The sequence below is a fragment of the Callithrix jacchus genome, chromosome 7, assembly GCF_049354715.1.
Source record: "Callithrix jacchus isolate 240 chromosome 7, calJac240_pri, whole genome shotgun sequence".
Lineage (NCBI taxonomy): Eukaryota > Metazoa > Chordata > Mammalia > Primates > Cebidae > Callithrix > Callithrix jacchus.
The window spans coordinates 35,680,454-35,707,476 of NC_133508.1; the positions used below are offsets into that span (position 1 = coordinate 35,680,454).

Consider the following 27,023-nt stretch of genomic DNA (forward strand, 5'->3'; position numbering starts at 1 on the left):
GAGCCCGGACACAGATCCCCGGTTGGGGGAGTCAAGCTGAGGGAAAGCAGGAACCGAGAGAGGAACTATGTTATTCTAAATAATTAACAGACATTACTTTATGAATATGAGGACTTGGGAGGCAATGTGTCCACTTTCGGCTCCTTATGGTTTATTGCTTGATTGTGTTCATTTTGGACCCTTGTTACCTTCATTGTAAAATATTAACTTAAGTATTTACACTTGGTAACTTACTTTTCATAACTTACTGGGTGTAACTGTAACTTACTTACCATAACTTACTGGGCGTGACTGTAACTTACTTACCTTGACCTATTGGGTGTAACCTACTTACTGGAAGTAACCTACTTACTGGGCGTAACCTACTTACTGGGCTTAACCTACTTACTGGGCTTAACTTACTTACTGGGCATAACTTGCTTACTGTAACTTAAGTATGTTGATCTGGAGTAAACAAGATTAACTTCAGAAAAGTATATAAAGGAACATATTGCAAAAATAAAATTGCTGCTTGGACATAGCCTAAGCCAGCCCTCCAGACTCCACTTTCCTTTATTCTTTCACTTCCTCACACTCTCTCCCTCAGGTTGAACGAGACATCTACGTTGGCAGTCTCGGGGACTCCTACAGGTCGGTAGTCCCCAGGCAGATGTGCCAGACCCCAACAAGTATCCTCTTCGTATAAGGACTTCTTTTCCTCTGGGTAGATACCCAGGAGTGGAATTGCTGGATCAAATGGTAGATCCACTTTTGTAATAGTTCTTTAAGGAATATTTCCACACTATCCTTCATAGGGTTGTTCTAGTTACATTCAGGGTTGTTCTAGTTTACATTCCTACCAATGGTGTGAAAGTGTTCCCTTTTACCACAACCATGCAACTTCTATTATTATTATTATTATTTTTTATTATGGTCATTTGCATCATGGCATCATATTATGGTTTTCATTTGCATTTCCCTGATCGTTAGTGATATTGAACATTTTCTTCATATGTTTGTTGGGCATCTGTGTATCTTCTTTTGAGAATTGTCTATTCATGTCTTTAGCCCACTTTTTGATGGGATTGCTTGTTTTTTAATTTTTTTCCTTGCTGATTTGTTTGAATTCTTTGTAGATTCTAGATATTAGCCCTCTGTTGGAAATATAGATTGTGAAGATTTGCTCCTACACTGTTGATTGTCTGTTTACTCTGCTGATTATATCTTTTGCTGTGTAGAAGCTTTTTAGTTTAATTAAGTTCCATCTATTTATCTTTGTTTTTGTTGCATTTTCTTCTGGCTTCTTGCTCACGAAGTCTTTGCTTAAATCAATGTCTAGAAAAGTTTTTTTCCTATGTTATTTTCTAGAATGTTTATGGTTTCAGGCCTTAGATTTGAGTTTTTGATCAATCTTGAACTGATTTTGGTACAAGGTGAGAGATGAGGATCCAGTTTTATTTTTCTATATGTGGCTTGCCAATTATCCCAGCAACATTTGTTGAATAGGGTGTCCTTTGCCCACCTCATGTTTTTGTTTGCTTTGTTGAAGATCAGTTGACTATATTTGGCTTAATTTCTGGATTCTCTATTCTGTTCCATTGGTCTATATGCTGATTTTGATACCTGTACTATGCTGTTTTGGTGACTATGGCTTTATAGTATAGTTTGAAGTCAGATAATGTGATGCCTCCAGATTTGATCTTTTTGCTTAGTCTTGCTTTGGCTATGCAGGCTCCTTTTTATTGTTTCATAGGAATTTTAGGATTGTGTTTCTAGTTCTATGAAGAAGGATGTTAGTATTTTGATGGGAATTGCATTGAATTTATGGATTGCTTTGGAAGTATAGTCATTTTTACAATATTGATTCAATTCATCCATGAGCATGAGATGTGTTTCCATTTGTTTGTGGCATCTGTGATTTCTTTCAGCAGTGTTTTGTAGTTTTCCTTGTAGAGGCTTTTTTGGTTAGGCATATTCCTAAGTATTTTATTTTACTTTTTTTTGAGACCGAGTTTCAATATGTCACCCAGGCTGGAGTACAATGGTGTGATCTTGGCTCACTATAATCTCTGCCTCCCAGGTTCAAGCAATTCTCCTGCCTCAGTCTCTTGAGTAGCTGGAATTACAGGCATGTGCCACCATGTCTGGCTAATTTTTGGATATTTAGTAGAGACAAGGTTTTACCATGTTGGTCAGGCTGGTCTCAAATTCCTGACCTTGTGATCCACCCACCTTGGCCACTGAAAGTGCTGGGATTACAGGTGTGATCCACCCTGCCCAGCCTTACTTTACTTTTTGGCAGCTATTTTAAAAGGGGTTGAATTGTTTTATTTGATTCTCAGGTTGGGTGCTGTTGGTGTATAGCAGAGCTACTGATTTGTGTACTTATTTTGTATCCTGAATCTTTGCTGAATTCATTTACCAGTTCTAGGAACTTTTCAGATGAGTCTTTAGGGTTTTCTAGGTACACAATCATGTCAGCAAACTGCGACAACTTGACTTTCTCTTTATTGATAATGAAGGAAGTGCAAAGTAAGAAGACAATATCAACTTTACCTTCGAATAGCAAAATAAAGCAGACTGGCCATATCAAGCGTTGGATGGAGTGTGTATCCAGGATTTTCTCTTACTTTGATGGTGGGAATATAAACTGGTATAACTACTTTGGAAAACAATAAGTAGCCGACATTTGCATTCTACTCCAAGTTTCAATTAAAGGAGAAGCTTAGTATATGTGTCCCCAAAGCATGTGCACAATAGCACTGATCATAAAGGAATAAAATGGAAATAACACAAATACACATAGATAGAAAAAACATAAATTATGGTGTCTTTCCACAAAGGAATGTATTTAGTTACATGCGACAGCACAGTTAAACATTAGTATCATTTTGCTGAATCAATAAGGTAAGTCTCAAAAGACAACATAGTTTGCTATCCTTTTCTTAAAATTCACAACCAGGTAAAACTAAACAATATTTTTAGGCATTATATTTATGAAGTAACTTTTCTACTTAAAGAACAAGGAGGAAATAGATGTAAAATTCAGAGAAAAGGCAGGGATGCGGGATTGGGAGAACCACTTAAGAAAAAGTATTTTTGGTATAGCTCTTGGATTACATAGTGCTTTGGGGATTGTTGATTGTAGAATTGAGAATAAATATATTAGAAAACAAATAAACCCACAAACTCTATAAAGAACGGTCCTACATCTAAGAGGATGATGATGTGTTGTGAATGAAAGATTATGACCAATACAAGTCATGAGGTAGAGTAAATAAATAAGTAAACATTAAATGATAAGCTTTTATATAAAAGAAGAAAGTAAAGGGAAGTCTCCACAAAACCCACTGGAAGCCCTGAATTGAGGAGCTGTGAGTTCTTCTTCATAGGTAGGATTGCCTAGCAGTGGTGAGCCATCAATAGTGATTGCTCTAACTACACCAACAAATAAGAGGGTTTGACTCATCTCTTTAATCAAACATTACATTCAGAATAATATGCAGTGATTCTGCAAATGGGCAAATGGGACCAGTTAAAACCATTAATCATCATTTTAATGGTAAGAATTTTGCCTAATTTTTCTTCAACTTAGAGAAATCTTAAGGTTTCTTTAAATCCAATAATGAATATAAACATATAAACTTTTAAACAAAACATCACACCCTTTCACGATTGCCTAATAAAATTTGAGATTGATGGATGATGCCCATATAGGATACTAACACCGTCCGCCCCCCTCCCAACAAACACACACACAGGGGATAAAGTGGCAGTTTTTTAAAAAATCACATGAAATCAATACCACTCATGTAAAGAGGGCAAGGAAAACAATTAAAATGTTAATGTTCGGTGGAACTGTGGCTCATACTTTTAAAGTTGATGTTAGTTTAGCTGTGAGGGTGTAAAATACAGAAAGAAAGCAGGTGAAAAAGATTATCTTTATCAGATTACAGTTATGTTTTTATATGTAAAGCATGGAGTGAATTAAGATTGTATAAAACACATATTAGAAATTATTTCAGTAAAGGCCCTAGACTTAAAGTCATTCTGTGATGGCGGCTTATCAGTAAAAAATTTTGGGTCCCAAATGAAATGCTCCCTTAACATTGACTAAATGACAGTAAACACACTTTGATTTATTTTTCGAGACAAGTAGTGTAGGATTTTATTACCGGATTCTAATGTGTATGAAGGATCACATGAATTATGGAGGGTATTGTTTCTTTTTTTCTTTCCTTTTTTTTTTTTGAGACAGAGTCTCGCTCTGTTGCCCAGGTTGGAGTGAGTGGCATGATCTCAGCTCACTGCACCCTCTGCGTCCCAGGTTCAAGCAATTCTCGTGCCTCAGCCTTCTGAGTAGCTGGGATTACGTACATGTGCCACCACGCCCAGCTTTTGTATTTTTAGTATAGATGAAGTTTTGCCATGTTGGCCGTGCTGGTCTCAAACTCCTGATCTCAGGTGATCCATCTATCTCAGCCTCTCAAAATGTTGGGATTACAGGCATGAGCCACAGTGCCAGGTCAGAGAATATTCTTTCTTTTCACCTTGTCCTGTGCTCTGTCCCCATTCCATGAGAAATATTCCCATGTTTAGTCTGACTCATGGCTGGGTTTTTCCTACCACAGGTCTTTATATCAGTATGGAGTCCGCTGTGTTCTCAGGCATTTCCTCTGAGACACTATAACAGGAATGAAGGGAAAAAGATCACTAAGGTCATAAAAACTGACGTGTCATTGAAGGTACTTGATTGTTTAAAACAGAGGCATTTTGCACCCCATTCAAAGGTGTCATTCATTGAAATAAAATTTTTCATTATTTATCTTCAGAAAGACAAAAGAAATCAAAACTAAATTTTCTTGTTGGATAATAGCTGAACAGTGGTTGATTTCATTAAATGTCCTTTTTCGAAGACAATGCATTTCAATGCAGATTTTACTGGCAAATTCAGAAAATTGTACCTTCATATATGGAGCTAATTCTCAGTAACAAGTCAGTAATCCAGACTGACTCTGTTCTATCTTGGTGTCACACATTTCGAGGATCCTAGTTCACATAATAGGTAATATCAATTGCCTATTATGCAACTTAACATGCATCAAATCAAGAGTCAGCAATAATTCATAATCTCTGAGTTCAAATTTCTTCATCCAATTTTTCATCCCTGCAGCAGCGTAGCCATGGACAGTTGATGCATACCTTGATTCGGGGCATTCAGCCTTAAGAATCCTAGTTCGCATAATAGATAGTATCAATTGCCTATTATGCGATTTAGGGTCCTCAAAATGTGTGACACCAAGGGTCAGCAAACATTTTCTGTTACCTTCTAACCTTAGTCACAATAAGCACCCAAGAGAGATGCCCAAAAAGCTTGCAGGCCTGGGGCATGCTGGAATACAGGGTTACCAACCGGTGACCTTAGGACAAAATTCAGCTGATCCCAATCCTCCAAGAAAGGTAAAGGCCTGTAGACGGCATTCATTATGTCTCTCTGAGGGCATTTGAGTTTCATGCCTCTTAGTGGTTTTTTTTTTGTTTGTTTGTTTGTTTTGAGACGGAGTTTCGCTCTTGTTACCCAGGCTGGAGTGCAATGGCGTGATCTCGGCTCACCGCAACCTCCGCCTCCTGGGTTCAGGCAATTCTCCTGCCTCAGCCTCCTGAGTAGCTGGGATTACAGGCACGCGCCACCATGCCCAGCTAATTTCTTGTATTTTAGTAGAGACGGGGTTTCACCATGTTGACCAGGATGGTCTTGATCTCTTGACCTCGTGATCCACCCGCCTCGGCCTCCCAAAGTGCTGGGATTACAGGCTTGAGCCACCGCGCCCTGCCCTGTTTCACTTTTTAAGTTTTATCACAAACATTTTAACATGCATCAAATCAAGAGTCACCAATAATTCATAATCTCCGAGTTCAAATTTCTTTTTCTTTCTTTCTTTCTTCCTTCCTTCCTTCCTTCCTTCCTTCCTCCCTCCCTCCCTCCCTCCCTCCCTCCCTCCCTCCCTCCCTCCCTCCCTCCCTCCCTCCTTTCTTTCTTTCTTTCTTTCTTTCTTTCTTTCTTTCTTTCTTTCTTTCTTTCTTTCTTTCTTTCTTTCTTTCTTTCTTTCTTTCTTTCTTTCGAGACAGAGTCTCACTGTTACCCAGACTGGAGTGCAATGGCGCAATCTCAGCTCACCGCAACCTCCGCCTCCTGGGTTCAGGCAATTCTCCTGCCTCAGCCTCCTGAGTAGCTGGGATTACAGGCACACGCCACCATGCCCAGCTAATTTTTTGTATTTTTAGTAGAGACGGGGTTTCACCATGTTGACCAGGATGGTCTCGATCTTTTGACCTTGTGGTCCACCCGCCTCGGCCTCCCAACGAGTTCAAATTTCTTCATCCAATTTTTCATCCCTATAGCAATGTAGCCTTGGACAGTTGATGCACACCTTGATTCAGGGCATTCAGCCTTAAGAATAGGTCTGAACAGGCCAGCTCTGGGTCAACAAACACGTTTTCCAAGATTTCATTTTTTTTTTCCTTATCTTTCTTACACTCCACAAAGACAAATAATGAATAAATCTCAGTTCAAAAATTATTTTAACACCTCCTTCTGATTCTACCAGGAAATATGTGTAGGGAAAGATTCCAAAGTACATTTCCATTTTAATTCAAATTTTCTAACAAACACATATGCAAACTAGTAGTTTTTTATTGTGGTAAAGTTTTCCCAACTCAAAGAACAAACTGAGAAAGAAATATCATGAACAAACCATTTGAAAGAAATGTTCTTGGTGAGGGAGTGCAGTAGTCACTGACAAAAGCAGAGTTTCCTATGGCTTCAATGTAAGCAATAACTCACGGAGTTCTAACCATTGGTAGATTTTCCCCTGTCCCTGCAGACATCTGTACATTCTAGTGAATCATACTAGATTGAAAAAAAAAAATTCACATAGGTGTGTATCTTGTTAAAATTGAAAGAAAAAAATGCTATAAATATTTTTAATTAACATATCTTTATAGATAAAACCATTGTAAATGTAGTAAACAAATAAAAAATATCATATATGTTAACTTACTTAAGAGGCTAAAATCTCTCAACCAATTCCACTGTACCCTTGGACGTTTGAAACTGCATTACTTGGCAATGTTGTGTGAGGCAAGTTATTTGTTTTCTTTAGTTTTCCTGTCCCTTTTTGCCAAAAGAAGAAGTTTTTTTCCCATCTAAAGGTAGGACTTTACCTAATTGTCTCTTCTTTCATGTCACCTTTCAAGGTGGTTCTGAAAATGGTCATCAAACAGACCATGAGCATTTTATAGTGTATAGTTTGATGCGTTCTTCTTTGTCTTGGCCCTAGCTAAGACCTCTCTCTTTTTTAACTGTAGACAATCTGTTGATTTCCCCCTCAAATGTCCATGATTTGTTTTAAACTTGCTGCAAGAATGACAATTTCATAGAATTATTGCTCAGAGTAATTTATTTTTCCTTTTTTGCATTATAAACATCAAGATGTTTACTCATTCTAATCTTCACACTAATATGATTAATATTTTCAGTTAACTTGGAGGTGTATCTTATGTCTTGCTGTTTCAATGTTTGTGGTACCCAAGGCAATGGGTCATTTTTCTGCTCAAGTACACTGTGGGAGAATCAGCAACCATGCCAGGTATCTCTCTTTTTAAAAAATTTAGTTTCAGGGGTACATGTACAAGTTTGTTAAGGGTATATTGTGTAGGGCTGGTGTTTGGGCTTCTATTAAACCCATCACTTAAATAGTGAAGACAATACCCAAAATGTAGATTTTTCAACTCTTTTCTCTCTCCCCCCTCCCCGTTTTTGGAGTCCCAGTGTCTGCTGTTTCCATGTTTATGTCCGTATGTTCCCATTGCTTAGCTCCCATTTATAAATGAGAACATGTGGTATTCGATTTTCCGCTTTTGTGTTAATTAAGGCCATAAGATAAGGGCTTCCAGCTCCAACCAAGTTGCTGTGAAGGATGTGTGATTCTTTTTCTGGCTGCATAGTATTCCATCTGCACCATGTGTCTCACTTGGGCTGATTCAGACGCCTGTGGCCTTTCTTGGTATCAATACTGTACTTTAAACTCGCAGTGTTTATCTGCCAAACCTCTTATCATTTGAAAATCTATTTTAAAAAATTGTTTTACCTTAAAGATACCAAGTGGAGAATAACATGAAAATCATAGGCCTTAAAACTTTTAGTATTTATGAGTTATCAAGGATCATCCTGTGGTAAGAAACAAAGCTTAACATAGTCAATATATATTTTGTTAATTGGTTATAAGATTGACCGGGTTTGTGGCATCTAATGTTGTTTTCTAAAACTAAAAAGGCTTTAAAATTAAAACACTCGGCCAAGAGCGGTGGATCACTTCTGTAATCCCAGCACTTTGGGAGGCCGAGGCGGGTGGATCACAAGGTCAAGAGATCGAGACCATCCTGGTCAACACAGTGAAACCCCGTCTCTACTAAAAACACAAAAAATTAGCTGGGCACGGTGGCGCGTGCCTGTAATCCCAGCTACGTAGGAGGCCGAGGCAGGAGAATTGCCTGATCCCAAGAGGTGGAGGTTGCGGTGAGCAGAGATTGCACCATTGCACTCCCGCCTGGGTGACAAGAGCGAAACTCCGTCTCAAAAAAAAAAAAAAAAAATTAAAACACTCATTTAATTACCAATTTGTGATCCTCCACTCACTTTCTAAGAATAAGAAGTACTAACATTTCCACTTGGGCATCAGCTGAACACACAAGTCACCAGCTTTTCAAATCCCCCTTTACATATAACCTTTTCATGTTCCCAGGGTTTACAAGAAAACAAGCATTTATATTGTCTGGAACTACGAAGTGGGAATTTTGCAGAAATACCTTTGATGGGCTACTTTAAAATTATATACACTTAAAAAGCTGTCTCCCCATAGCTATCGTAAAATGCTGGAAAGTTGTACCATATTAAGCCTATGTTTGGCATGTGCTCTAGCCTATAGGAAATGTGTTCCCCACACTGTGAGAATGAACATTAGGGGAGAATGCAATCTTTAGCATCAAGGTAAGGAAAGTTTCCATCCTGGGTGTGACACTTTCTTGTTATGTGATGTAGGCAGCATACTTTAGTTCTTCTCAACCTAACGTTCTTATTTTTGCTTAAAGGACTAGATGAACCATCATATATAAAGCACAAAGCAATTTTCCTGAAATATAGGAAGTGTTTAATAAAGGAAAGTAATGTATTATTGTGAAATTTTTGTATTCTGCAAGAATCCTCTTTATAATACAATGCTGACTACTCAACACATTTCTTTCTGTTTATTCTTTGTATGAGCATATTGTTTGAAATTGGTCAGTCTTTGAAAATTAAATTTACTGCCTACTTTCTAAAACAACTCAGTAAGTGTTAAGTAGGTATAACCATTTGGAAACCGGGTTTGAGCTAGTGGTGTTACCCATTCTAATACTCTTAGCTTTCTTTTTCTGGGATCCCAGTAGTTTCTAAGTTATACTCATCCATTCAAAGTAACATTTACCCATTTGTGGGAAAGAACTGCTCTCTTGCAAAAAGTACGTTGTGCGGCGTATGAAATTCCCAGTAAGAACTGCTGCCAGTTTGAGTGGATAAGGAAAAACCTACCCAAAAAGGCGATTGTTTGATGTGACTGGTGCATCTTCCCTTCTAAGTGTCACGTCAGACAAACGATGCTGTAGCTATTCTGGGTTTTTGTTGTATCTGGTCTTAAAATTGACATAAAATGACATCTCTAATCCTTGTGCGCTTTGGGTTACAGCCCTATATCTCACAATAAAAGCCAGCGAGAAATGGCAGGAAGTCTCATGAAACGTCCTCTCTCTGCAGGGATGCACCCTCCCTCTAGACTGACCAGTCCACAGCTGTGGTTGATGCATTCTAAAGAGGCAGCCAGTGAAAGCTGCTCATTGCCCACATGCAGGCCCGGGACATGTATGGACCCTTAATGAGTTGTCATGAGTCACAAGAGCATTTCGGAAAAAAAAAATGTGAATTTCAAGTGTTTCATGACCTTTAATACTACAGTAAGTTATTGAAATTTTTGTGGTTTTTATTGGTGAGTGGGGGAAAAAGTGTGTGTGTGTGTGTGTGTGTGTGTGTGTGTGTGATTATCTACATAATGAAAGGGAGCATTGTGGAGATGATTCCAAAGAGTGGGTAATATCGATGCCATTTACATTTGGCTTTGGAATTCTGTTTGTGGTTTTTCTTTGGGCAGACGATTTTTTTTTAAGGTGAGATTTTCTTCTAATTGTTTCCCTTTTCTGAGCTGCCAACAACTCTGGGTTGGAAGTACCATAAAAGCAAACCAATCTGCTCAAGAAAGTTTGAAGTACAATCTTCATGTAAATCACCAAATACTAATGCTAACGACAATGTGATGATGTCCTCAACTAAGCTTTATTGATCGTTCACTATATACCTGGTGCGTTGGTAAGTTCCTTGAGGAGAACCACAGTATCTACATCAAGGATTTGCTGTGAAAATTTAGTACAGACAGAGCAATTGAAAAGATGCTGAACATGTAAAAACACATTAGCTATTATTGCCATGCGTAAGCTCATTTAATCTTTATAACAATTCTCTACGGTTGGTGCTATCATTGACACCATTTTGCAGATGAGTAAACTGAAGGGCAGATGAAATAACTTCCCCAAGATCAAGATCACACTAATAAGTGGCAGAGCCAGGAATAGAACCCAGGCAGTCTGAGTCCTGATCAAACCTGTTCAGATTGTTTGAATTTCTCTATTTTACTATTTTTCTTTGTTTTACTAGCTTCATAATTCCAATAAGTTTTTAATGTCTTAGAATTATTTATATTTGCATTTGATTAAAGCTCAGGAGAGCTATGATTAATTGACTCTGTGTGTTTGCTCAAGTTACTGTACATCCCGGTATTTTAATCCTTAGCTGCAAAAGAAAGGAGATGAACTAAATGTTCACTAAGGATCCTCCCAATACTATGAACGTCCCATAAGCCTATAAGGTTTATACTCTCAAGCAATTTACCTGGTTTCACTTGACCTCCAGACAAAAGAAATTGGTTTAAATTGTACCAGAAGGATTTTTTTTTTTTTTTTTTTTTTGGTAAGAAGGTTTTCCTGGAAATAAGGGAGTAAAAGACTGAAAAGAGAAGCTTTTAAATCTCCTTATCTAGAACTCTGTAAGAAAAGGGTCAAGGCTACTACTTAGAATTGTCAGGAGGCTCTTATTGCCTAGAGGTTGAACACAAAGTAGGTTATAGATTTCTTGCAGCTAAATAGTTCAATTTTTCAATGATGTTAACTCCACAGTAACTGTTAAGGTTTACAGGCCTAGTCAAATGATTTGAGCACCAAGCTGTGAGCTTAGTTTCAGGAAAAGGAGGCAGACATAGGTAGCACTCACATTCCCACCCGCCTGAGACAAGGCAGATACATCAGTGGAAGGTGCTCTCTGGGCTGTGGCGGGAAGGAAGGACATCAGTGGCTCTGCTTTGGCCCAAGGCTAAATTGTGAAATAGACTGGGTTTCCTTCAGGTCCCTCCAGCCATATCCCAGGGTACTGGGCTCTTCCCTGAAGGAAGTCCTGTGCTCCTGAGCAGGACCTGCCCTTGCCCATTGCCTGCAGCATCTACTGCTAGCCTTTCTGTCTTTCCTTCCCTCCCAAATCCATTTCCTCAGGTCTCACACTTTGGTAGGAAAGGACCCACGATGACTCAACATGTAATGCCTTGAAGATAACATTAGTGCTTTCCTAGTCACCATCAATAAAGAAGTGAAAAGTTTAACACTAGGAGAGAATTTTAGACAAAGATGACCTTCCTGGGTGGCAGCTTTCCTCATTCACCGAGAGAGGAGATGGCTTCTCACCCTACTCGTGGGCAAGGGCAGCCTTGCCTGGGATGGGGAAAATTAGAACTCTAAAAGGAAGATCCGTTTTAGGAATTCAGGAATATGAGCAACATACTTGATTAAAATATTAGATATATTTAGTTGTTAAAATGTTTTCATAAAATGATTAAGAAACTATATTCAGCATGTGTTCCTAGGTTCCTACAAGTTATTTAAATTAATCACAGTAGTGGCAGTGATAAAATAATAATAAGACAAAAAGAAGTTAATATAACAAAGAATAATACAGTTTTATTTGTAGTGATTGAAATCTGGAGAAAATGTCTTATATTAAGTATACTCATTAATATCCTAACTACTGAGATAAATATTTTTATTTAAAATAAACAATTTTAACCACATATTTGTATATTTTTTTGAAAAATAAACCTCCCACATGTATGCTTTCTCCTGATTATATCAGTTGGTTCTTAAGTAATATGGAAAGATGGTATAATTAGTCTGCATTATTTCAAAGTGAAATTTCCCCTTTTACTGAAAGATTCTTTCTTTAAGCTCAGGATGGCTTGCAATTAATTTTCAAGGACTTCCTATCCTCTTAGAACATCTGTAATGTGTTTTGAGTAAAATCATAAGAGAAGTCTTTTTTGACATATAAATGTAAGTTTCTTCTCCAATTTTATGGTATCTACTCCCACTATGTGAAGACCTGTGGCCTTTCTTGACTGTCTACTATTTATTCGACGTTATATTACACATTACACTGTTTAACCTTCCCAATGACATTGCAAGTTAACCATTGTTGTATTTGCCTTTTGGATAAAGACATTGTAACTCATGAAATAAAGTGAGTTGCCCATGATGGCATAGGTTTTAATTGTTGAGAAGAGATTGAAGGCAAGGCATGCCTGACTTGAGTGCCCATGTCATTTTGGTTTGCAAGAAAAAGGCCCTAAAGAATGTCTCTTACTCTTGTGCTACTAAATGTTTTTTATTTATTTTTTGAGACGGAGTTTTGCTGTTGTTCCCCCGGCTGGAGTGCAATGGCGCGATCTCAGCTCATCGCAACCTCCGCCTCCTGCGTTCAGGCAATTCTCCTGCCTCAGCCTCCCGAGTAGCTGGGATTACAGGCACGCGCCACCATGCCCAGCTAATTTTTTATATTTTTAGTAGAGACGGGGTTTCACCATGTTGACCAGGATGGTCTCAATCTCTTGACCTCGTGATCCACCTGCCTCAGCCTCCCAAAGTGCTGGGATTACAGGCTTGAGGCACCGCGCCCGGCCTGTTCTTTTTTTTCTTATTGAAGTACTCCCTTTAACATTTCTTGTAGGACAGGTCTGACGTTGATGAAATCCCTCAACTTTTGTTTGTCTGGGAAAGTCTTTATTTCCCCTCCATGTTTGAAGGATATTATTGCTGGATGTTCTATTCTAGGGTAAAAGTGTTTCTTTTTTTTTTATCTTCAGCACTTTAAACATGTCATGTCACTCTCTCCTGGTCCATAAGGTTTCCATTGAGAAGTCTGCTGCCAGACATATGGGAGCTTCATTATTTGTTTATTTTCTCTTGCTCTTTTTAGGATCCTTTCTTTATCCTTGACCTCTGGGAGTTTGATTATTAAATTCTTTGAAGTAGTCGTCTTTGGATTAAATCTGTTTGACGTTCTATAGCCTTCTTGTACTTGGATATTTGATATTTTTTCTCTAGGTTTGGGAAGTTCTCGCTATTATTCCTTTGAATAAACTTTCTGCTCATATCTTTTTATCTACCTCTTCTGTAAGGTCAAATATTTGCCCTTTTTAGGCTAATTTCTAGAGCCTGTAGGCGTGCTTCATTTTTTCCTTTTATTTCCTCTGACTGTGTATCTTCAAATAGACTGTCTTCAAGCTCACTCATTTTTTCTTCTGCTTAATCAATTCTGCTATTAAAGGGCTCTGATGCATTCTTCATTAAGCCAATTACATTCCTCAGCTCCAGAATTTCTGACTGGTTCTTTTAAAATTATTTTACTCTCTTTGTTAAATGTGTCTGATGGAATTCTGAATTCCTTTTCTGTGTTATCTTGAATTGATTTGTTTCCTCAACTCACCTATTCTAAATTATCTGTCTAAAAGGTCACATATCTCTGTTCCTCCAGGATTCGTCCCCGGTGCCTTATTGAATTCACTTGGTGAGGTCATGTTTTCCTGGATGATGTTGATCCTAATTTATATTCTTTGGTGTCTGGGCATTGAAGAATTAGGTGTTTATTGTTGTCTTCACTGTCTGGGCTTATTTGTATGTCCCTCTTTAGAAGGCTTCAGATATTTGAAAGAACTTGGGTGCTGTGATCTAAGCTGTGTCTACTTTAGGAGATATCCAAGCCTAGTAATGCTGTGGTTCTTGCAGATTCATAGAAGTACCACTCTGATGGTCTTGGACAAGATCCAGGAGAATCCTCTGGATTACCAGGAAGAGAATTGTGTTCTTTTTCCTTTCTTTCTCCTAAACACAGTCTCCTTTTGTTTTCTGAGCCACCTTCCACTGTTGTCTTAATTGTAGCTGTGTCATTAATATTTATATATGAATGCCCCTAAACCTGCAAATTTTACACACTTTTTTCTCCAGAGATGTCCATGTTCTTCTGAAGTCTGTATTAAGGATCCCAGGAGCAATACATTCATGGTGAAACAAAACAAAACAAAATACTTAATCCAGGAAGTTGGGTTTATTTATTTAAGGTAGCCGAAGTTTGGTTATTTATTTTAACCAGCCCAAATAAGTGACTTGTGGCAAACCCATGATAATGTAGCCTCCTACCAATGGGCTTTGATGCTTTAGGTGGAGTAGCAGGTCCTCAGTCACTCACCTGGTCCCATGAGCTGGATGAGAAAATCCACGATCTGCATGCTACCATCCTGTCTGTGTGGTTTTATTCACATTATAGAGGGCTCACCCTGGGCAGTCCATAGAGCTCAGGATGAGCCCTTTATAATGTGAGTATAACCAGACAGACAGGAGCAGAGGAGAGGAGGGGAGGGGAGGGGAAGGGAGGGGAAGGGCGGGGTGGGGAGGGACCTATGTTTCCATAGGCAGTATTTAAGACTTAGTATTTTAAGAATATCTTTTTGTTTTCCCCTCTGTATTTTTGCAGCCTTATTTTAATTAATTTCTTGCTCCACTTTCCAACTTCTTCTAATCCAGATTTCATAACTGACAGCATTGGCTCATAGACTTGGCTCCAGAAAGTAAATTTAATACAGCTTGGATTCAAAACCATGTTATTTCAGTTGAAACGCTCATATGTCTGAGCACTCATTACATTCAGTTCACACCAAGGCTAAGAGTGGAGTTTTATGTTGTGCAGGGACACAGAGGAAACACATCGCACACACCATGCAAATGCATTTTTGAAACAAACCAGTCAGTAAGCCTCCCTTTAGTTTATTTTAAAAAACTGCTCAGGGGTGCTACTGTGATACAAGTTTACTTTGCTATAATTCTGGCATGATAAACTTGTATCACAGTTGTTATTCTTTTCATAAAGAGCAATTATCTAGAAGTATTAAATAATGCCTGGAAATAAGCCTCCATCATTTTCTCATCTATTCAAGGGAGTTAATATTTGCTTAAGGTATCTTTATAAATCTTCATAACATCTAAATAATTGTATTTAAAATTTTCTTCTCTCTCCCTCTCATCATTCAGTGCTGTCTATGAGCCCTCTGTGCGGTTATTATTTTCAAATTCACAAGCATTTACTTCTTGATGAGCACTTTCCTAGAAATATGCCTTGTTGACATGAACTGCTCAGGAAACAGAAAAAAAATAAGAGTCTTGAAAAATAATCTTCTTTCCTTATAAAGGAGACAGAGGGAGGAAGTAGAAAAGAAACCTTATCCATTACTACAGCCCCATTTTGTTGTTTTTAACTGATCACAGCTTATTGCCCTGAGTCCTTTTGCAAAAGGTCATACCCGAGGTCAAGACTACCGAGATAGCCCAGGCAGCCAACCTTCAGAAAAGAGATTCTCAGGAGGGCAATTTGCTAATGGAGCAGCAGAAGTTGGTGATAGTTACAGAAGGAAAAGCAGAAAGTGCCTCACAGTCCCCAGTTCACCCAGATCTGTACAAATGAAGAAGAGAACATTAATTAGCAGTAAATGTAGTAGGAAATTGAGCCAGGACCCTAAGTAATTAGCCATTTCCTCTAAAATCCTCTCTCCCTGCTTCATGATGGCTCTGCTGAGCTGCCCAGCTAAGAATTCTGACCTGCACCAGACATCGTTTTTCCTCACAATAGAATAAGGAGTGTCCTGCTGCATTTACAGAGTTCCCAAGGCTATTGGGTTCTCTTGAGCTGCTGTGGCTTGGATCTAGCTGGGCAGAGAGAAAAGAAGGGAAGAGCAGACTTTCGTGTTAGCAGCAAAGCTTTTGTCATGATCCTCCAGAGACAACTGCCCTAAATCTGAGTGCACATACATTGCTGACCATCACAAACGATATGAGGGCATGAGTCCCACCCACTTTGGAGCTGTCATAGATTTATGCTTGCTTTTACATTATTTTCGGTGCCTTTACTGGTTATGTAAGTTAAAATCTAGTGTTTTTTTTCCCCCAAATCCTGTGATATGATTTGAGATGAATAGACATTTTCTGAGGTGGCAATAGAAAAATGGTATTCTGTCTGCTTGGTAGAAAAGAGGAAAAGAAATCATGATTCTAAGGTCAATTAACCATTTTTAGAACTAATTTGTTCGTAGTCATTAGGTATATTTATATACTCGGAATAGTTCACGCTAGGAAATACTTATTTTAGGAATCCATTTAGTTAAAAGAGAACTGAAGCACTTCAGTCCGTGATTCTAAACAGGATATTTCACTGTGACTGTTTATTTTTTTGATAGCCATTAGTGGATTTTTCCAGTTGTCTGGGAGAATTTTACTTACTAGTAGGATTTATCTTAGACATAAAGCAGTGACATGTCTCATAAATTTGTTCAGGACTCTCCAAACCATTCGTTCATTAAGAAGTCATTAAATTCTTAATCATTCTTGGCGGACAAGAAACCTGGGTGTCCCAAACCTGAAGCTGGCTGCAGACAAACGAGCATGCGCACTCGAGCCAGACACTTTCACCAGCTCATTCCTCTCCATTCTTTCCCTGGACATAATTTAATGAGATGGTGTTTTAGCATGTTTAGTTTGGTGTGTCCTTGAACTTGGCTTGGATACTAACTGTGAATCTATTTTCATGAGGGAGGGAGCAGGAAGATTAAAAGGTAGTGCTGGATGCCATGCATGGAGCTGTCTGTGATTTTATTTTTAAATGAGAGACTTGACCAGTTAATTAATTTATTTGGTTAAGTAATTTATTTCAAATAAATACATAATAACCAAAGTTAAAGTCACCTAAAATTACAGTTGACCCTTGAGCAACACAAATTTGAACTGCACAGGTTCACATATGCAGACTGTCTTCTGCTTCTGCCAACAGGAGACCCAGCTGTTCCTCTTCTTTCTCCTCCTCAGCCTACTCAAGGTGAAGACGATGAGGATGAAGACCTTTATGATAATCCACTTCCACTTCGTTAATAGTAGCTACGTTTTCTCTTTCTTATGATTTTCTTAATAGCTGACTTTACTGTCAGATGGGTGTGATTTTTTTGTCTTGCCCTGTGATGGTCCGTGTGTTCACAGGCCACAGTGATAAAAGCATTTAAGAACTCAAATGTAGCATCTAGAATTATTCAGATCTCACAGTTGTGTGGACGACTAGAAAGTATCCCTTAGTTTTCTGAAACTTTGGTTGTATCTGAGTATATATACATATATTTAAAACAGAGAAATACAATTCATGTTAATTACATTGGAATTAGAGGGAATTTGTAGAACTGTTGTTATGCCACTGGATAAAATCTTGACATTATTAGAAATGGTCTATTGGTTATTATTATATTGAAGAAATAATTTGATTTATAAATAGATTCTTATTTTCTAGAAGGAGGTAAAAAATGCATCTGATTTTTCTATGGCGTAAAGCCAAGGCTGGCAATCTGTATTCTGGCTGCCTGATCTTGCCTACCAGTTGTTTTCATAAATAAAGTCTTATTGGAACAGAACTATGTTCATTTATTAACATATCGCCAGTGACAGCTTTTGAGCTGCAATGATAGGGAAGTTTTGACAGAGACTGTGTGGCCCACAAAGCCTAAAATATTTACCATCTGGTCCTTTACATAAGAAATTTGCCAACCCCTATTGTTAGTGATTTGAAGAAACTACATTAGGTTTGTTTCTCATAAAAAATAAGGTTCAGTGTTATTTATGAATGAAATCTAAATGTCTTTAAAGGTTTAAACAATAGAAGTGGGATTTATGGTTTTTTGAAAGTGGAAAATTGAAGGCTATGTATTTTTTTTTCAAAATTGGGTGTTGTAATTTATTTGTTGTTGTATGGATTTTTTCCTCTCTGTGTTTGTTAAAATTCTCTTTATCACTTATTTTCATGACAGGCTATCTTGCTAATAATTTAAAGCCTTTAATGATGCGAGTGATTTCAATAACATTCCCTTTTTCACTTTCATTTGGTTGCCAAATAAACACAAATTAAAGACTCGACTTTGATCAGAAGTTGGTTCTTCAGCTTTTAGCCATGACATTTCCTGCTGGTGTAAAACATCTTTAAAGATTCCGTAGCTGCAGACATCCTTTTGAATGGAAAACTAAAGCACATTCACCACCAGCTCTAAGAACATACTGCTAAACCCAGTCCAAAAGTAGTTGGCGAGCTCATACAGAATATTAGTCAAGGCCTTTCCTGCCCTGTCGGTTCCCAGGCTGGCAAAGTGTGGCACCCACCTGGCCTTCCATTACTCCTCTTTTCCCAATATAACACTGTGCCTTGAGAGCAGCACTCCCACATCACGAGTACTGAGCTCCAATTACCTCTTGGGCAGGCCTCACACATATTGCTTAACCTCTCGGGTCTCGCTTTTCTCATCTGTAAAAAGGAATCATAACAGCACCACCTCTGAGGGTAAACACAAAGAATTTACAAATGTGGCATGTTCCTGGTGTTATCCTCCAAGTGGGATGTCAGAATAGGAAGGGTTTTGTGAAATAACAAAATAATCTAACTTTAAAAAAAATTTTTTTTCACATTACTGTAGGAATCATAATGAATGCCTCAAAATACTCTTAGAGAAATGACTCAAAGACAGCACCTTGTCTTTATCTGATGGCAAAATATCTTTCTTCATCTGTGTAGGTCTCTCTCATTTCTTCCGGTTTTAGAAACTAAGCAGCTCACATACGGAGTTTAAGTTTTATGCGCTTTTACTCAGGCAACACCTGGCATGTTTTGCCCGAGTTCACAAAAGAGGTTGATTCCCCGACAGAAATGGGAAGTCTAGCAAGTCAAAACATTGCCTCAAAAGCTTGGTTGAGATTAATCTGTTGTCAGACATGCATGTTTTCACCTGTAGCATCTCTCCAAAAATGCACAGGGCAATGCATTTAACTCGAGTTTGGAATAATGGAAGTCAAATGGGATAGCAGCTCAGCGAAACAGATGAAAAGAACAACTCCTGTAGGATCTACAGTGAGCAGGGTTTTGTTTTCTAATGTTTTACTCACCTGGTATTACACATACTATTTTTTATTGTGAAAACAGAAAGGCAAGTGTTAAAAGAGCCCAAGCGTGGCCCCTTTAGAGTGGAACATAACAAGTCATCCTGTCAGCACCTGCACAGTACCACACCTTTCAGCGTCACTCAAAGGCCAGCCTCTCAATGGGTTTTACTTCCCCAAAGAATAGTTTTGATCTTCTACTATAAATTCTGCAGGACACATGAACATCTTAAGACTGTGGTGTAACATTAAAACAAACCAAAATTGAAATGGACAATGATAAAGCTCCTAGCTAGGAAAATGAAGAGTAGAACGAAAAACTTAATTTCAAGGATCAATTTTGAAGGAAACACCAAAAAATGCTTTTAAAGACATGCTTCCTGCAGCTTTTGTCTTTCCTTTTATATTATAGCAAATTTCTTTTCTCACAGTGGGATTTTAAATTAATTTATAATTATACACACTTGCAGGGGATGAGAGAGAAATGACCTAATTATAGACCAAATGGTTACCCTCTGGCTATCCTGCAATTAGAGCTACCAGAGTAATGGATGGGCTTTATTCTGCCTTGAGTGGATGCAGTGGCTGACCTGGCAGTGAGCACTGACAGGGGTTTGCAGAGTCCACAGCATAACGTCAAAATCTGTGTAAATTATTTGGAAACAAAAATAAACAAATCGAAGTAAAATTCCAAGTGATTGTAGAATTCAAACTTCCTTTTCTCTGAGAAGATATAAACACCGACTGTGACCATCGAGGGCAGAAAACTAAGCAGAAGGTTTTAATGCTGTCTCTCCATTTAACTAGATTTTAATTAGTTACAATTAAGCTGCCAGGGAATAACAGCTACAGTGACATTGAAGACAAAAATGCGCAGTTCTAACATAATTCCCACCGTTTCTTAGATTTCTCTTTATTGTTGTTGAGGTTTAGTTGGAAATATTAGAGGAAGCTAAAGGTCTTAGCAGGTATCTAACAGGGTCACTGAAGCACGAAATTCCTTTTTAGTAATTCTTTGCCCTTACTTTCTCTCTGTATACTCTGCAGCAAGGGAGTAATTACTTTTATATCGTGTACTCAATTCTTTCCCCTTCTTCCAGCCAAGGGGGCATTTCCCTGCCTGTTCTCTCTGTACCAACCCCAAACAGGGTACTTAACCTGAAATTTTAAAAGGGCCACATTTTTTGGCTAGTTAACAAAAATATTTTGACTAATATGGAGCTCCTATGACCCACATGAAACAATTGGAAAATTATATAAATGACACGTGATTGAGCTGGAGGAGAGAAAGAACCAGTAAATTACTTTTTATGAGTTGGGAGAAGTCAGAACAGAACAGAGTATTGTCTTGGTGTGTACAATGGCGACATGAGTGAATTGATGAGGTAAGGGGATATGTGTGCTGAGACGGATGGTGACAATGCGTGGTTGCTAACTGCAGAAGACAAAGCCTGCAGCTCAAGTAATGGATGATCTAGTGCCTTTTTCTACGCACAATGATATTATCTAAAGCTATCATATAGTTAATATTTACATAATCGATATTTTATAGCATCATCAACACATTTATTGTGGTTTCATTAAGCTAAACTGTCACACTCTCTTGAAGAGATTATATGTATTTTAGTGAGAGCAAGTGGTGAAATAATAATCTGTCCATGTCTTACACTCTATCATGTAGTATTATATGTCATTAGATAGAGGAAAATACTTTCAAATGTTTACCCAAATCTTATGACTTGAAGTTTGTTACCACCAATCCTGAATTAGAAAAGGTTCCAACCAGAAGCACTAAATATGGAAAGGAAAATCTGTTACCACTGCAAAAATACATGTAAGTGCACACAGGCCAGTGGTACCATAAACCAGTCACAAAAACAAGTCTGCATAATAACCAGCTAACAACATGATAACAGATCATATCTGCACATATCAAGATTACCTTTGAATGTAAGTGTGCTAGAGGCTCTAAATAAAAGACACAGAGTGGTAAGCGGAATAAAGAAGCAAGACTCAATTGTATGCTGTCTTCAAGAGACCCATCTCACATGCAGTGACATCCACAGACTCAAAATAAAGGGGTGGAGAAAAATCTACTAAGCAAACAGTAAACAGGAAAAAAAACAGGATTTGCAATTTTAATTTCAGAGAAAATGGACTTTAAACAAACAAAGATACAAAAAGATAAAGAAGGGCGTTATATAATGGTAAAAGGTTCAATTCAACAAGAAGACCTAACTCTCCTAAATATGTATGTACCCAACAAAGGAGCACCCAGATTCACAAAGCAAGTTCTTAGAGATTTTTGTACTCCACTGGCAGTATGAGACAGATCACCGAGGCAGAAAATTAATGAAGATATACAGGACCTGAATTCAGCACTTGACCAAATAGACCTAACAGGCATCTACAGAATTCTCCACCTGAAAACAATAACATGTAGATTCTTCTCATTGCCACATGGCACACACTCCAAAACTAACCACATGATCAGACACACAACAATGATCAGCAAGTTAAAAAAAAATTATACCAACCACACCACTTAACCACAGTGCAATAAAAATAGAAATCAATACTAAGAAAATCCTCAAAATTATACAATCACTCAAAAAAATAAAACTTCAGGCCAATTTTCTTTGATGAACATAGACCAAGGTTTATTCCTGAGATGCAAGATTGATTCAACATATGTAAATGAAAAGATGTGAGTCATCACATAAACAGAACTAATAATTATATCAATAGATGCAAAAAAAAAGCATTTGATAAAATTTAACATCCCTTCATCAAAGGAGCATATTTCAAAATAATAAGAGCCGTATATGACAAACCCACAGCCAACCTCATACTGAATGGGTAAAAGCTGGAAGCATTCCCCTTGAAAATCAGCACGAGATAAAAATGCCCCCTTCTCACCATCCAATTTAACATAGTGTTGGGAGTCCTAGCCAGAGCAGTCAGTCAAGAGAAAGAAATAAAAGGTATCAAAATAGGAAGAGAAGAAGTCAAACTATCCCTGTTTACAGATGATATAATTCTTTATCTAAAAAATTACACAGGCTCTGCTTTCAATGTACAGCCTGGATTGAACCAGGTCTCATTACCTCCTCTATTAGTACCCTACCCCAAATCATCACCATCTCCCACCAGCATATTCCAAAATCACTTTCTTGGCCTTTTCCCTGTAAAAAATTACATTCAAACATCCTATGTGTTAAAATCACATTCTACAAAGTCCTACTTGATTTGACCTCAGCTGTCCCTTTGGCCGCCTCTCCTATTCCTCAGACACATGGAACTCACTTCTGCCCCAGGGACATATGTGCACTTCTATTCTGTCTTTCACAGGATCATTAAGTATTCTTCTCAAATGTCACTTCTTCAGGCTCTTCTGGGCCACATTCTGTGGGCCCTGCAGCATCTCTCCCCTACTTACAATTCACACATGAACGACACAAGCCGTGGCTGGTATGTCTGTGTCCATACTTAGATTATTTTTCTTCATAAAATTTACTATTTCCTTTCATTATAAATTTAGCAGTCTATTATTTATTTCTTATTTCATTTTTGTTTCATGCCTTATAATCTAATCTCTAAAAGGAAATCAATTCACGAAGTTCTACCACCTGGAATACAGCCAGGCATGTAGCAGAATCTCAAGAAATAGTAGAGACACTAATTTGTTGTAATAATTAATTCACACACCTCAATGGTTGTGGTGGTGGTCTATTATGGGAATATTCATAAAGGCACTCATTCACTAGTCAAGAAATGTCATTACTGGCCCCTGAATTGCCTCAGTACTCCCAAGTACCACAAATGAGAACACATTTTTCCTTCATGATAATCTGAATTGCTTTTTGCAGAGAATAGTAGGTAGTTTCATGTTGTTTGAGTTGCTAGATAGATTGGTATATTAGAAAGTTTGGGTTCTGGCCAGGCGCGGTGGCTCAAGCCTGTAATCCCAGCACTTTGGGAGGCCGAGGTGGGTGAATCATGAGGTCAAGAGATTGAGACCATCCTGGTCAACATGGTGAAACCCCGTCTCTACTCAAAATACAAAAAATTAGCTGGGCATGGTGGTGCATGCCTGTAATCCCAGCTACTCAGGAGGCTGAGGCGGGAGAATTGCCTGAACCCAGGAGGCGGAGGTTGCGGTGAGCCGAGATCGCACCATTGCACTCCAGCCTGGGTAACAAGAGCAAAACTCCGTCTCAAAAAAAAAAGAAAGAAAGTTTGGGTTCCTATACAAAATATCATAGACTAGGAGGTATAAACAATGAACATTTATTTTCCACAGTTCTGAGGTTGGAAAGTCCAAGATCAAGGTGCCTACATATTTGCTTCCTGGTGAGGGCTCTCTTTCTGCTTAATAGATGCCTGCCTTGCCATGTCCTCACACAGCAGAGAGAGAGAGGGGGCTCTGGTCTCTTTGTCTTTTCATGAGGGTTCTGATTCTATTATGGGAGCTCCACCATCACGACCTTATCTAAGCCTAATTTCCTCTGAAAGGCCCTGCCTCCAAAAGTCATCACACTTGAGACTAGGGATTCAACACATGAATTCTGGGGAAAAACACAAACTTTCAGCCCATAGCAATTGTCTTTCTTAAAACTGTAATACGCAGTTTGGAGGAAAGTGGGTCTTCCGTTCAGTTTACTAATTTCTTCTAGAAATAAAATAAAATAATCAATTATGCTAAAGTCTAGGAACAGTCACAAAATAAGCTAATATAATGAAATGGCTAAGCTAGCTACATTCATTGCTAGGAAAACTGAAGTTTTCTGCTCTATCTAGGATGTGTGCTGTACTGGGCCACTAATTCCTTTAGGTTAATATAATAGCTTTATGTTACAACTGAGAAATGGGGTTAACCAAATTTCTTAAAATGCTAAGTATTTGTTATTTGTCATAAAATTATTCTAGAATGGAGGTGATTGATTTTAAAGATGTTGTTTATCTTAGTTACACATTGAAATTTATTGTACATGTTATTTATGCCCTCTCAAATGGAAAGGGTTGTCGAAAAGTAAACAGTTCACTGTGGCTTAACACATTCGTCAAATGTCTCTGTTTTAGACTCCTATAATTACAGCTATTGGAAGAAATGAAGATAGTGGGATTTTGACAGTGTTCTGATGCTGCATTATTTTTTCCCCAAAATGTTTTTGTATCTAAAAAACTGAAACTATAGTCACCCTAAACTTCTGATTCTATAAGCAGTAGAAACAGCAATGACTTGAATTTTTACTTCCTTCTAACGTCTTCTGTTTATGATTTAATATGAGTGATTATTGTAAAATTTTAGTGTATGTCATTACTTGGTGGTATTGCTAAAGATACAAATGCCTCATTTCCTCCCACACTACCTGATTTAATAAGTGTCAGAAAGAGGTAGAACATCTTTATTCCTAACTGTTCTTTTGGACAGCCACAGTTTTCAGATAGTTCATAAGGCACATATTGTAAAGAAGATGACCATACAAAGCAAAAGGGAACTATAGTCACTGCAAGCAATGGGACAAACATAGAGATTTAAATACAGCTTTAATTAAAACCAAATGGAACAACGTAAAATGTAAAAGAGTAATAGAGATGAAGAACAATCAAGGGACTTAGCAACTCCAGAGAGGAAACAAAAAAGCAGGTTGGACATTTCAGAAAACCAAGTGGGTAAAGTGGAAGCCTATCCATCCACACAATGTTCACAAGTGTCTATTGTGTTTCTGATGTGTGGTAGAAACGACAGAGCCCAACTGGGCACAGTGGCTCATGGCTCTAATCCCAGCACTTTGGGAGGTCGAGACTGGCAGATCACTTGAGGTCAGGGGTTCGAGACCAGCCTGGCCAACATGGCTAAACCTCGTCTCTACTGAAAATACAAAAATTAGATGAGTGTGGTTGTGTGCACCTGTAGGCCCAGCTACTCGGGAGGCTGAGGCACGAGAATTGCTTGAACCTGGGAGGCGGAGGCTGCAGTGAGCCAAGATCGCACCACTGCATTCCAGCCTGGGTGACAGAGTGAGACTGCGTCTCAAAAAAAAAAAAGTAAACAAGACATCTTAATAAAAAGAGTATGAAAAGAGTTAAATGAAAGAACATACAGTTATTGAAATCAATGCAAGTGGAATACATTACTCTATTAAAATAAATGGACTTTAAGACTGATAGAAAAAATGGTTTAGATGTATTCTGTTTCTAAGACACGACTCGTCAAACAAAAATGAAAGAGTAATGTTGCAAATGTAGGATGGCCAAGCTACACTATGCAAATGAAAACTGACAGAAAGCAGATAAGCAATATTAACCTCAAAGAAGAACTCAGAGTAAAACAATGTTATCTTAAGGTCAGTTGTATGAATTGCAACAGAGAGGAGAACACATGTACTGCTATGAACCTAAAATATTATACCCTTAATTATTCCTGGTTATTCGATTGGTAATATAAGTACGTTATATCTTCTTAATATGAGATCTTGTTTCTCTTAAAATATATGTTACTGCTATAAACAAGATCTCATATTAAGAAGATATAACGTACTTATATTACCAATCGAATAACCAGAAATAATTATAAAGTAATAATTCTTGCCATTTTCAAAATCAATGCTCACATGTGATAAATTGAAACTTTTATACCTTTTTAAGCATTAGCTAAAAATTTTAAATAAGTTAAATTATTGTCAACGCAAACAAAATTAGTGGTAAATATGACTTTCTTCAAATTTCTTCAAGGGGTTTGTGGACACAAGTTGAAAAATAACTGTTATGTAGCATCCAAATAATACAGACAAGTACATTAAGAAACATACAAAGAAACTAATTCCTTAAAAAAACACGTTATTTTCAAATATTTATGAGACATTTACAAAAGCTGCCAATAAGGAAAACATGAAAACATTTTTCAATGTTTAGCATGAAACACACAAAATTGCCATTTTCAGAAAATGCATGCCACCAAAGGTTGGCGAGTTCACACAGAACAACCTACACAAGTGCACAGATTGCGTTCTCTAACATTGCAACTGCCAAAATGTTTTCATTTGGAACGTAACTAAGCCATTTGGAAATTTGTAGCAATGGGATGGTGTGCAGTGTAAACTTGGCCTTCATTTTCTTTCAGTCTGTGTTCTCTGTGTGATTCTAGATTTACTCCATTTTGTTTTTGCCAGCAAATCTCTTCCTTTCTTTTTCTATATTAAAATTCTTCATAACAAATTTGTTTGAATAAACAGCTTCTCCTACAAGTCAACTCCGGAACATAGAAATGACAATTTGTTGATTTAAAAAAGAAATAAAGCAATTATATGTAGGTGAAAAATGGATTAAAAAGGAGATTATAATGAAATTGATAACTAAAATCTGTATCTGGAAAAATCTTAGCACTTAGCAAGAAACATCTCAGTAGACAACCACATAAAAATTCATGTTCTAACACCAGGAATTATTTTATAGAGAGCTCATTAATAAAAACCAAATGTTAATTTAAATTGTGGTCTGATATATTTGCACATGTGTGCATTGTGTATATAAAATATACATCATTAAAAATAAAGTGATAGAGTTAA

At 37.7% G+C, this 27,023-nt stretch overlaps 1 long non-coding RNA gene across 1 annotated transcript in view; it reads left to right on the forward strand.

Annotated features, from left to right (window-relative positions):
* The window catches only part of LOC100895293 (uncharacterized), a 34,876-nt gene extending 13,241 nt beyond the window's left edge, over window positions 1–21,635 (forward strand). Inside the window, exons 2-3 of the long non-coding RNA XR_621474.5 lie at window positions 9,830–10,026; window positions 17,318–21,635. This is a non-coding gene — a long non-coding RNA (uncharacterized LOC100895293). The remainder of the gene's footprint in view (window positions 1–9,829; window positions 10,027–17,317) is intronic.
* The last annotated feature ends 5,388 nt before the right edge of the window (window positions 21,636–27,023 follow it).